This window comes from Pleurodeles waltl, chromosome 4_1 (genome assembly GCF_031143425.1).
Source record: "Pleurodeles waltl isolate 20211129_DDA chromosome 4_1, aPleWal1.hap1.20221129, whole genome shotgun sequence".
NCBI lineage: Eukaryota > Metazoa > Chordata > Amphibia > Caudata > Salamandridae > Pleurodeles > Pleurodeles waltl.
The window spans coordinates 592,598,260-592,612,413 of record NC_090442.1 but is presented as its reverse complement, the minus strand read 5'-3'; the positions used below and the strand labels follow the sequence as shown (position 1 = coordinate 592,612,413).

Here is a 14,154-nt window from a genome sequence, read left to right as displayed (position 1 = left end):
AAGAAGATGTTTGTCAGTCATACTGAAGGTATTTTGCGTGAAAGGAGGAACTACAAATTTGAGTAAAAGTGCTGCTTATTGTGAGAGATACAACTTCAAACGATTTAATCATCAAAAAGGGGAAGAGAGAACATGCAGTCTGCTAATATTCTAAAATTCACTGGTAGTTTCATTCCGAGAAATAAGTATATGCAGCTTGTCTCGCTTACCATCTCATCTGGGGGGGGGATTAACTCAGATCTCAACAGTTTCTGCAATTTCTTAATCAGCGTTTTCACCAAATTTCAAATTGACCTATGCGAAATGTACTAATTTTCCATCGGTGAGTCAGACACTTTTCGACACCACTTGTTCAAGAAGGCTAAGGAGACTTGGGGGTTGTCTGATCTCAGACCCTCATTTATGTTCGAGATACAGCGCCAGACTCAAGATCCGGTCCATATTCCATGCAGCACGGGAGATAATTCTAACTGTCGATTTTTGCTGTCACTAAGCCTGAGGATTCTCTTGTTGTCAGGCAGGTGCTGTTGCTTTAATCATCATCATATATAGTTTATCTTTGTTTACAAAAACAAATCATAAAAACATCTTCTATGAAAACATTTCATATGCACATATTTATAAAAAAAACAAAATATTTTAAATTATACAACAACATTTACAATATTAATCGATCAACACAGGCAGCCTACACTCACAATCAGTTCAGCACAATACTAGAGTCTTGATCTGACATCTCATTTCTTATTTTTATGGGCAAGTTCAAAAACTTCTCAATAAAGATACATCAAAAGTGACGATAATAATGAAACATACAACAAAGCAGGCTTCAAAAGGCTTCCCTTTAAAACAGGGACAAGATATTTCTTTGCTTGAGATTCTTTGTCACAAGGCCTGGATTCACTTAGGTCTACTGGGCCAAACTTCTCAGAAAGCTTAGTTTGTTGTGAATAATGCCAAAGTTAAGTCTTGATAATAGATTGCTCTCATTCGTGTTGTTAATCCAGTTCAGGTATGAATCCATTTAAGCTACTAAGGGAAAGTAAGATTTTACAGTTCTTTACTTAATTTAGTTGAATCTCTCCCAATGCATCGCCATGTTAAAAAGAGTTTGAACAATTCTGAATGACTTATTTTTATACAGGTGCCCTTCATTTTATCCAAGAAACCCTATTCCAGATCCCTACAACTAGACAATCATTCATAATTTCCCTATTCAAAGATGACATGAAGGTTGTCCTTTTTAATGCCCATAATAATAAATTTAATATGAAGCTCTAAAATTTCAGCTTCCCATGGATTCAAAAAGAGGGAACTGATTGATGTAAGCCCATTAAACAGAGAAGACATTTATTTTTCTCTCTGTGTATGTTAATTACGTTTGCATTACCCAAAACCCATTTCACCAAAGGCAACAGAGGGTATGCATTTGGCTTTGTAAACTGTCAGGATTTGTGCCAATGACTTTCACCCAAGCAAAGCAGTAAAGATAATGACTGCCAATGAGCATGTGTTGTCATCTTGGTGAAAGTAAAAAATGCAAGTTTAATTTTGAGTTTAAAGATACACCTAAAAACTGAAAACCCATCACAGATTTTGGTGGATCGCAGTTGACATGAATGGTTTAGATTTTATTTTTGTAGGACCTAAGGTCATAACATTGAGAATGCGATAGATTACGTGTGTGTTCTAGATCATTTATGCAGGCCACACAACATATAATTGACTGCTGATTGACTCCTCAAGACCATTTGTAGTCCTTGAAAGAACTACATCATCCTCATATAATGGTAGTAATACACTTCCTTCCTAGTTTTGTGGTGTCACAAATTCCATCTGTTGGGCTTGACCCTCAATGCAGGGTCATCCCTGAACTTTTTGCCTTAACCATCCTCTTTTCGCAACACATTTTTGTTAGCTTTTAGGACTATGTGTACTTTACCACTACTATCCAGTGCTAGAATGCTTGTGCTCTCTCCTTTAAACATGGTGAAATTGACTTATGCCCATATGGCACATTTAATGTACCTGCAAGCCCCTAGTCAAGTGGTACTACATGTAACCAGTGCCAGTAAATTAAATGCTACTAGTGGGCCTGCAGCACTGATTGTTCCACCCACTTCAGTAGTCTTTTGGAACATGTCCCATCCTGTGTGTGCAGGTTTTAGCTGCCCCTTGGCCTGGTAAAATATACCTTTAGCCAGGACTAAACCTTCCTTTTTAATGCTTATGTCACCCCTAGAGTAGATCCTAAACACCCATAGGGGAGGGTGAATTATATTTAAACAGTTGGACATGTACATTTAAGCTTTACATGTCCTGGTGGTGAAAAACTCACAAATTCATTTGTCACTACTGTGAGGCCTACTTCTTCCATAGAACAACATTGGGTTACCTTATTACATTGAATAAGTGATAACGTTTGATTGGGAGCAGGTAGGAACATTATGTTTGGAGTCTGAGGATTTGTAATTTAACACCCTACATAATGGTAAAGTAGGATTTTAAGTCACAATTTTGAAAATGTCACTGTCAGAAAGTTATAAACAAAGAATATGTAAGCCAACACTGCAGATTACTTCTACTAACAATTTAAAGTGAAAGAAGCCCAGCTATTTGCTTCTCTCATAAAACATTACTTCACAATGTTCAAAACAATCATTTAATTGTTTTTTCTTATTTGTCACAAAGGCAAAAAAAAAATAACCCAACTTCAAATATTAAATAGACATTACAAACAGAAAACAAAAATACAAAATACATAAAACAATAAATAGGAAAAACACTTATGACATGGATCCTCGTTCTGCAACACTATATACACATCAGGAACCAACTAATTAGCAATATCTTTTGGCTCACGCTTTTAGAGAGCAAATGAGCGGAGGTGCTCTTCTTGCATTCTTCAAAAAGTGCTTTTAGAAAGTTGGGATTTTCTTGTACTAACCATTTGGTGCCTGTAGCTTGTTCCCTGGGCCACATGACTAGATGTAATTGGTAGTTGGCCATTGTGTATTTCTCCCAAACAGTTTCATGATAGAGGTTCTGGGTGTTGGTAGGATGGGCCATCCTGGCTTGATGGGGGTAGAGTTGTCACCTACCCACCTACACTTCATAGGCACTGGGTGAGTATCCTCACACAAATAACTTCACACTAGCCTATTGTGCCCCCAGACAGACTGGGACAACGACATGGATGCAGGAAATTCCAGATCTCTGTAGGAGGAAAACTCCAGAAGTTTCTTCCACTTCAAAGTGGGCACCAGGCATACAGAGGGGACCCTAAGACCAAATCTTCAGTACGCCCCTGAACTGTGGATACTACAGAAGAAGGACTGCCCAGCTGACCTGCTGCACTGGACTGCCTGAACCCACAACTGGACCCTCCTGAAGTGCCTTGCTGTCTGAGAAAGAAGGCAGGACCTGCACGCTTCATCCTAGGCTTACGTGACGTCAAGTGTCAGCTGACTGACCTCCTGTTCTGCGCTACAGGGAAACAATAAGCTACAGATATCTCCCTGCAAGTGTCCAGCTGACCTGCTGCACTGGAACTGCTTAGACCGGCAACTGGACCTGCCTGAGCCCTGAACCCTTAGTGTGGCATCAGTTGAGCTTCTCCTTGAAGAAAAGTAGAAGTTCTAACATTTTGGGCTCATTAAAAATGTGTCAGTTTGTGCAAAGATCTAACTGTGTGCTCTGATCAGCAAAGCAAAGATCCAGTGAACCTGAATCTGCACGCTACAGTGACCGCCAGCGATGACCAGCAACGTGAGATCTGCACTTTGCACTACAGTAACGACAGCCCACAGTGAAAATCAACATGAATCTCTAGCAACAGCCATCTGCAAAACTCAACAGGATCTTTGCGCTACAGCGATGACTGTCCGTGAGGCCCAGAATACTGTTTGTACTATAGCAATAACCATCCACGATGCTCAACCTGCTCCTCACGGCCTCCTCCACTGAGAGTGGGACTCTTTGTGCTGGTCTTTAAGAAGGTAATTTTTTCCTATCTCATCTTTTATCTTCACTGGATCACTAAACAATTCTGAATGACCTATTTTTATACCAGTGTCCCTTATATATTTTATCCTTGAAGAGGCTGATCTGCCCTGTGATGGAATAGCACTTTCTGCTTTTTATTTTCTTGTTGCCAATTTTCCCTGTAGTTGTCACTAATGCTCATTTGCTCTTTTATTGAATTATTTTATTTTATATGTAAGAACGGTTTGTTACTTTGACTTTTTTTTGTTAGTTTAGAATTATTTTCACATTATTTTTATCTGTTTTATTTTCTCTGTAGCCACTTGATCTGTTTTAGTGTCACGATTGACTGAGCTTTCGCTTTCCATTGCAAGCTGTTTTTAAGTTTGCATAATAATTTTACCTGTATGCTAGAATTCTTGTAAATAGTTCATGATGAGCAGTAGGGGGGTAGGTCCTCTTAAACAATGATTGGCTGCCAAGGTCAGTCCCTTTCAACAGTTGCTTAACGTTCAGTGTCATTCACATCTTCTAGTGTGGCATTTCTCTTACCTCCATGTTATAAGCTATTAGGTGCAGATGTTGCATCATAGGAAGTGTTTCTTTGCACTGCATGAGATGCACTGTTTTCAAGAGAAGCAGCGGCTAGAAGGGACTATTTGATGAACAACAAAACCATATTGAAATGATAACCGACCCTCAATAAAAGCAGCTCTCTGTTCATGTTAACCAAATGCTTACTTGAAAGATTATCAAGACAAATGTGCATATACACTACAATGCTGATCAGGACCAATGCTGCAATAAAAAGATAACACAAATTAATTTATTAACAATTTAGACTTGACAGGTATTGCACTGCATTTACATACTTTTCTTGTTCTTAATGGAAATAAACATGTTTCACAGTGACATCTAGTAACCACTTGAGGTGCAGCACCTTTGCCCTGAAGATCAGACACCTGGTACAGAAGTTGAAAACATCCCTTCCTCCTGCACAAATCCTTTTTCTAAACTAAATATGGCATTAAGACATCAGTTGCAATGGACAGCATGCCCACTCAGAGACTGCTTGTCTTTTTAAAAAACTTTTTCAATATGAAAATATTTCAGAGGCGGCTCATCCGCTATGGTGGAGGAGCATTACCCCCACCCTGCCAGCAGCAGCACCTGCAAAACCTTTACTATAAAACGATACCAAACTGTGTTTATTATCATTTTATAGTAAAAGGGGTGGGCCCATAGGGCTGTGACGAGATGAAGGGGAGTGCACAGCACTCCCCCTTAGTGTGCATGTATGTTTGGCCGGCTGTCTCAGGCCGGCCAAACACACATGCTCGCTGGGCTCTCGCCAACCCAGCAATGCAGGCACTGCATTGCTGGGTTGGAGACAGTAGGCAGAGACTTCCGCTCTGCCTCGAAGCACCCTGGCTGGGCGCTCTGTCCAATCCTAATGCTGCTTTCATGCTGCCAGAAGCATGAAAGCAGCATTAGGATTGGACGCAGGGGAGGCGGGAGCCTGTGCCTGCAATCCACTTGAGGAGTGGATGAGAGCAGCAATAAGGTACTTTTTAAAATGATATTATTATTACTTTTCTTCCATCATGCCCCCCGCCACATGCCGCCCTGCCCCTTTTCCCTCCCGTGAGCCACCACTGAAAGTTTTAATACCTAAACCACACTGGTTTTTAAATGGGGTTAAACAAGAACACTGGTTATTGCAGGAATCCACTTCTGTGTTCTAGAGAAAAATGTTACCAATAAAGCAATCACTAGTTTTATACCAGTTCCAAAAAGTATGAATCTAAGCTCATTGGCTCCAATATGCAAGTTCTTGCAGAAGAAAATGGAGAACTCACAAGGAGATGAAAGAACCCACACTTGCTTCAAATTGATTGGAGCCAGAATTTATTCCTAACTAGATTGAGATGATTTCAGATTTTATTTTAACAGTTTGAGAAAGCATAGTAAAAGAAAAGGCATTTCTATGTGTTACATTTGTGAGACATACATGAAACCATGTTCTTCACAATCTGTTTAATGTGGAAACCATGAATTTGAAAAGGTCTGTGGGCATGCTGAGTTCATCAACTCTACTTATTACATATTTCTTCTTAGACTTCTGTAAGAGCATGTCTGTTCTCCTCCTAGTTATTAAACAACTTAAAACCAAGAATTTCTGTGTAAAAGAATGGTATGACAGTTGTGTCTAAAAAGGGTATGGCCAAAAGAATACAGGTTGAGTTGAACAACACAAAGAAAGGTCTATGTCAGTCATGAAAATATTCTTAATTGTCCTTTTTTCTAAAAACAGTGTCTAGTACTAGTGTGCAGGAAAATTCAGCGCTCCACTTCAAGGGGATTAAAGTGAAAGGAATACATTCAGAGAAGATCTCAAATTTGTTAATTGCTGCCATGCACAATATGGCATCTCTTACACATCTGTGCTTTGTGTTGGACCTGACCCCCTCTGCAGGGTCACCCCAAATCTTTGCCTTTCTTGCTAAACATGTTTTTGTTGGCTTTTAGGACTTTTCTCCTGCTAGCCTAAAACATGGCACATTTGATACATTTAATTTATTTGTAAGTCCTTAGTATATGGCAGTGCATGTACCCAGGGCCTGTAAATTAAATGCTTGCCCTAAAATATGGTAGGCGTGGCCTACACCGGATTGGTACTTTTAATTTACTTCTAAGTCCTTAATATATGGTAATGCATGTACCCAGGGGCTATATGTATTAAGTGTAACTAGTGGGTAGCAAGACTCATGGCGCCACTCACTAAAGTAGCCTTTAAAACATGTCTCAGGCCTGCCACTGCAGCCTGAAGTGCAGTTTTTAACTGTTATTTCAATTTAGCAAAATAAACTTTTTGCTAGGCCTAAACATTCCTTTTTAGTACTTATAGCTCACTCCTAGGGTAGGCCCTAGAAGTTCAGAGGGCAGGGTTTGTGGTATGTAAAAAATAGGATATGTGTGTGTGTAAGCTTTACATGTCTTGACAGTGAAAAACTCCTACAGTAATTTTTCACTGTTTTAAGGCCTACCTACCCCATATACTAATACAGATTACCTTTTTACATTTAATAAGTGCTAACTTCAGATTGGGAGCAAATAGAGACATGCTGTTTACAATCAGATGTATTGTAATTATATATCTTTTGAAAGGTAAACATGGATTTTAAATTACTGTTCAGAAAATGCCACTTTTAGAAAGCGGGCATTTTCTTGCCCAAACCAACTGTGCCTTTCTGCCAGTGTCCTGGATCACATGACTCTGAATGCCCCTGCTCTTGTGGCCTGTGTATTACTTTCAGAAATGGGAACAGAGAAAGCCTAGATGTGAGGGAAGAGGGTTTTTCTAACAGGATGGCTGGGGAGGATCTGTAACCTGCCTTTATTGCATTTCAAAGGGCCCTGCCTGCAGCACACACAAAAGAAGCTGACACCATGCCTGCCATGCCTTTTGTCACCCTAGACAGTTTGGAGCCAAACCCAGGTGAAAGGGAATAAATAACCAGAATCAGTTTGGGGGGAAGGTCAGGGAATTCCCCCACGCAAAGACTGGCTCCAGTTATAAAAGCTAGGCCTTCAGAACCTCTCAGCAGAATACTCCTGGACCTGGGGAAGATTCACAAGAAGGACTGTCTGGCTGCTAGAAGGACTGCCCCGATGCTGAAAAGACTGCCTTGCTGTCTTAAAAAGGAATATCAGACCTGTTTGAGTTGATCCCAGGCTACACAGAGTGGCTCCAAAGGTCAGTTGACTGACCTCCTGTGTGAGCCACAGGGACACAGCAAGAATCCAGAGGCCTCACTGTAACTGCCCTTATGGCTAGCCCCACCTGGACCTACGTGAGCTCTGCAGCTGGCCTCTGCTGGAGTGAGCCCTAATCGCCAAGATGTGCCCCCACAGGTCTTTGACCCTTGGATGTCATCAATGAGAACTCCTCTTCAAGAAAAGGTGAAAATCCTGAATTTTGGGCTTCTCGCAACAGCGAAGTGACCTGGGCCAGCGATGACCACCAATGTGAAGATCCAGCGGTTTTCGCGTGACCTGCACTTTACGACAACAACGACCTTCTGCGGCGATCACCCAACACAAAACTCCAAAACTCCAACTCCAGCGACAGCCATCTCTTTGCACTTCAGCAACAACCATCAGTGATGCTTAACCTGCTCTTAGCACTAAAAGTCTCCTCCTCGTAGCCTCCACCAGTGCTAACAGAATTCTATGCACTGAACTTGAGAAGGTAACTCTTGAGCTGGGCTAATCTGTTCGCTGTTACCATCCCATGCTGCATCATGGTCACCCTGAACTTGTGACTTTCCCTCAGTCTAGTGTAGCCAGATAACCATGGGATTCTAGGGATCAGCTTCTCACCTGGTGCTTTCTGCCTACAACTACAACATGCCCTCATCCTGTCACCTTCATGTTCCTGTGGAGCTTTCATGAGTCTTTCCTGTATTCTCCACGTATTCCCATTAATGTGCACTTAATTAAATACCTGTTCTATACTCAAGTACTGAACAGAAGTGCACAACTGTGTCCAGACTTTCTTTTTGCCTCACTGAAATAGCTGAGTGTTTGCTCCTTCATGATGTAAAACTGGCTTCCCCTATCAGATGTAAAATCATATACGCCATATCAACCTCCTTTTACAAATGGATGGCAGCGTGACTGTTATTTCCAAGGACTACTTCATGGTCAATCCACTGCCCCTCGCCCTCTCAATTCAGCCACAATTCTGCTAGCCAACATTGCCACATCACTTAACCCCTTCGCTGCTCAACCTTTTCCCCCCATGTGCTAAGACTTTTTTTGGCTAATTGGGGTAGTTTGCCCTGTGAGCTCCATACGTTTTTGTTCACATAAGGTATCCACACCAAATTTGCATCCTTTTTTCCAACATCCTAGGGATTCTAAAGGTACCCAGGCTTAGTGGGTTCCCCTGGAGAGGACCGAGGCCAAAATACAGCTAAATATGGGGTATTTGGGAAAAAAGTGTTGCAGAAGAAAGTGTCTGTTTTTTCCCCTGCAAACGGCATCAACAAAGAGTTCATGGTAGTAAAATCACCATCTCCCCAGCTTTCCAGAACAAGCAAACGTGAATCAGAAAACCACATTTTTCATGACAGTTTTGGCATTTTACTAGGACATAGCCCATTTTTCCTATTTTTTTGCTTTCAATCTCTTTCCAGTTAGTGGTAGAGATGGGTATGAAACCAATGGTGGATACAAGAAAGATATACCTTTCTAAAAAGTAGACATCATTCTGAATTCAGCAAGGGGTAATTTGTGTATATTTATCAAGGTTTTCCTCTATAAAGTAACAGCTGAAATAAAAAAAAAAAGACTGAAATTGAGTTGAAAAAAATCTAGCCATTTTTGTCTACGTTTTTGTCTGTAACTTTTTCTAACTATGGCAAATTTTCAAAAGTAATATACTGTTACATCAGCTGGACCCTTCTGGTTGTGAGGATATATAGGGCTTGTAGGTTTACCGAGAACCTGAGGTACCCAGAGCCAATAACTGAGCTGCCCCTTGCAATGGTACTCATCATGTACTGAGAATGACGCAATTCATTTGGTAAACTATAAAGAGTAAAAAATAGGTATCAAGGAAACCTATGTATTTCCAAAATAGGCACAAGAAATGGAGTTCAGGAGCAGTGGTTATTTGCACATCTTTGGTTTTGTGGGTACCCATACTAGCATGTGAATTAGAGGGCATTTCTCAAAATGAAATCTTTCTTACACACTGTCTTACATTGGAAGGCCCAAATGCAGAGAAAGACAATTGGTAATGAAACTTGTTGTACTATTCTGTGTTCCCCAAGTCTCCAGATAAAAATGGTTCCTCACTTGTGTGGGTAGGCCTAGTGCCTATGACAGGAAATGGCCCAAAATGCAACATGAACACTACACATTTTTCCACTGACTGAGGACCATTTTTTGCAATGCACCTAGCTGTGCATACTGGACCCTAGGTCAGCCGGCATCTAGTGAAATCTAGCAAACCTGTACATTTTTAAAAACCCGACACCTGGGGAATCCAGGATTGGGGACCTGTGTACCTCTCACCGGGTTTTGTCACCCAGAATCCCTTGCAAACCTCAACATTTGTCTAAAAAATACATTTTCCTGACTTTTCTGTTGTGGAAAGTTCTGCAACCTGAGGAAAGCCACAAACATCCTTCCAAACAGCATTTCCCCAAGTCTCTAAATAAAAATGACACCTCACTTGTTTGGGTAGGCCTAGTGCCCATGACAGGAAATGGCCCAAAACGGAGCGTGGACACATCACATTTTTCCACTGAAAACTGACCCTTTTATTGCAATGTGCCTAGATGTGAATTTTGGGCCCTAGCTCAGTCAGCACCTATGGAAACCTAGAAAACCTGTACATGTTTAATAACTGGACACCTAGGGAAATCCATGATGGGGTGACCTGTGTGGCTGTTACCAGTTTCTGTCACTGAAAATCCCTTGCAAACCTTAAAGTTTGTCTAAACAAATACATTTTCCCCACATTTCTGTGACGGAAAGCCCTGGAATCTAAAGGGAGTCACAAATTTCCTACCACTCAGCAATGATACCTCACTTGTGTGGATGGGCCAAGTGCCTGAGGCAGGGAAGGGCCAAAAACATAGTTTTTTGAGGGGGAATGAAAGCTGGTCCAAGAGGGCAGGTTTTGTAATACAAGTTTAGGCTGACTCTGCTTTGGGCACTCACACAAGTGAAGTATCATTCTTATCGGGAGACTCAGGGGAATGCTGGGTGGTAGGACATTTGTGGTTTATTTTTGTTTGTGGAAGAATATGGCAAAGAAATGCAAGTAAAATATATGATTTTAGTCACATTTTGAGGTTTGCAGGGCATTGTGGGTAAGGAAACTTGTCGGGATTCATGAAAAGCACACCACCCTGTACTCTCCTGGGTGTCTAGTTTTATAACATATCTAGATTTGGTAGATTTTCCCTAGACAAGAAGTGAGCACACTGTTAAGTCTCTTACTTCTGTGATGTCCCAAACACTCAAATTGTGAAAAAAACATCCTTGGGATTTATTAAAAAGACCCCTCACCCACCAACATAATTGGTGGCATGCTTCATCATTGGGACCCCACTCGAAACACCTAGCAGGTCAGGAGTGTGCTTCAACACCTAATTACAGTGGAGCAGGTTATTTTCTCGAATTAAATTCCCAAATGAGGGGAGAAGTGCAATTAAATTGTTTTGTGGTTACCCACCAATATGATGTGTTTTTAATCATGATCAAGTTGGACAAACTTTAAAAACAGTGGTTTTCATAATTTGAGTGTATGGGACATCACAAAATTAAGAGACTTGCTAGCGTGCTCACTTCTTGTGGTTGTTGATAGCAATTTTGTAAGGTGAGCGAGCTCTCTCTTCTCACTCTCTTTATAGATACATGCACATCATGGTTGGATTTGGCTTGAGGGTGAGTGAAGGTTCACAACTTAACATTTTATTAATAAGAGGTTTCACAAAAATGAAACACACTGTTAATAATTGAAAGGTCAAAAAACTGAACTAATGAATGCTCGTGAGCTGTAAAGCTGCACCAAGGCACCAACCACTTTACAGACCATTCACACACCTTTCATACGTGACACACACAAGACCATTCTCGCTACCAGCCTGAGGCCCAGCACATTACAACACACATCAACAGACAGCACCATTCAAGGGCCCATCACTTTCATATGCCCACATGCCTGACACAGCATTCACACCGACTGACAGAGTGTGTGGACTGATGTTTGGCTAGCAGTGTGTGTAGTGACCAGCAGCAAATCACTACTCACACACTGCCAGCCAAATGCCAGCTCACACACACCACAAGCAAGCACCAACTCACACATACTGCCAGGCAAGTGACACTCCATGCACACTGCCAGCCATGTGCAAGTCCACGCACACCACCAGTCAAGCGCCAGTCTATGCACATCACCAGCCAAGTGCCAGTCCACTCATACAACCAGCAAAGCGCCAGTCCATGCACACTGCCATTACATTTTTTTAACAAAAAAGAAAATACAAACCAATTGTAATTAAATTCAAAACTACAAACGCAACTGCTCTAACTAAGCTCATCATACTAATGCAAACCATGAAACTGAACAAAAAATATAAAATGATACAGACCAGGCTGTTCACTTTTATGCTCACAGTTGCTCCCAAAACTGTTTTGTGTGTAGTACAGTCTAAAAACATGCGGGCACACACAACCCAGGTTTAGAAGGACACTCGGGGAAGTGCTATCACTTTCCTTCTGCATGCCTCTTTCCATGCACACTTTACATCTCTTACAGGGATTGTTGTTTTTGGGCATTGGAGGATTGTAATCAGCAAAGTGGTGATTTTTAAATCCAGCCACATCCTCCACCACTCTAACTGTATGAACACTTGCCTGTTCCAGTACCACAAGGCTGCCTATCACACACTTCTGAAACTGAACAAATGTCACTTTTGACTCTGGATAACAATACTTGAGCACAACAAAAGCATTAAAGGTAGCTAAATAGAATAAATGGATAGCCAACTTCTTATACCAAATGTAAGCCTTAAAAACCGCAGTGTAAGGTTTCAACTTCTGATCTACTCTATCCACACCACCCATGTGCTTATTGTAGTCTAAAATGCACACAGGTTTGCACACTGCAGCAACCTGACCCCAAACAGTCACAGGTGAAAAACTTTCATCATGGATGGTAGTCAGCATGTAGACATCTCTCCTGTTTGCAAATTTCATAGCTAGCATTTCATCACTATGCAAAGGCCTGCACTGTCCCCTCTCAAGTATTTTACAAACAATCTCCTTTGGATAACCTTTAGGATTAGAGTGGTCTGTGCCACAAGAAAATGTGTCCACTTTGAACAATTCCCTGAACCACTGCACACCAATGTAGAAGTTATCAACGTATAAATGGTGACCTTTCTTAAATAGTCCTTTACCAAGTTCCCACACAGTTTTTCCACTAACTCCAAAAGTAGACAGAAAACCAAGGGGGTCAATAGTGGAATCCCTACCACTGTATACCTGGAAATTATTGAGATATCCTGTCCTACTCACAGACAGCATATACATCTTATATAATGTGCCCTCTTGCTAGGATTGTACTGCCTGAAAACCAAATGGCTCTTGAACAGGACCAAAGACTCATCCACAGATATTTCTTTTCCTGGAACATAGATCGCTGAAAATTGATCTACAAAGTGATCAAGGACAGGCCAAATCTTAAAGACGGTCACAATTAGGTTGAGCTTGTGGCAGCGCTGAAGCATTATCAACAAAATGCAGCATCTGAAGCAGAAGCAAATACCGATCAAAACTCATGACTGCAGGAAATATGGCTGTTGTCATCAATGGACTGGTAGACAAAATATGAAGACAGTGACGACTTCCTTTTCAGATCTATCAAAAAAGTTAAACCCAAGAACTTCTTCAACTCATCCAGATTTGTGGGATTCCACTGGGTACCTTTAGAGTGAGGCTTAATATTGTCACAGTTGTCCCTCAAATACTGTGCAGCATATAAATGAGTCTGCTCAACAATCTCACCTAAAACACATTGTTCATAAACAACTGAAATAAATTTATAGGCAAAATGTTTTCAGTATTCACTCTACACCCTGTGACACCAGTAAAAGCAAGCAACATCAGCTGCACCATGTCTGGGGCAACCCAGAGTTCAGCTCTTCCAATGGGAAGCCTTTCAGCCCCAGGCTGCAATCTATATGCCTCTTTCTGCACTGTCAGCACATCAGGGTCCTCCTCTCTAAGAGTGGCTTTCTCATCAGATGGTTCCTCTCTGACAGAACATCAATTGCCAGAATCTTGCACTTCCTCCTTTGCCTCAGATGCAGAGCGAGTCTCTTAATCATGGTGAGAGGAAGATTCAAAAAGTATACCAACAACCTGCTGAGTGGTCATCCTGTGGCCAGCCATAATCCTTACTAATAAAAGTAACTTGTCAATAAGTCAACAACAACCAACATTGTGTAAAATAGGAATTAAACAAAGAGTGGCTTAATCACAAAGACCCATTTACTCAAAAACAATACCACTCACTTGTCAGAGACAGCTAGACTCACTAGCACCTACTCTGCACGGACACAGCAAGCACCAATGATATCCCACTAA

General features: G+C 41.2%; 1 protein-coding gene across 1 annotated transcript in view; it reads left to right on the top strand.

Annotated features, from left to right (window-relative positions):
• The window catches only part of LOC138287174 (tyrosine 3-monooxygenase-like), a 263,248-nt gene that overhangs the window by 140,426 nt on the left and 108,668 nt on the right, over window positions 1-14,154 (top strand). The gene's annotated exons all lie outside the window — the stretch shown is intronic.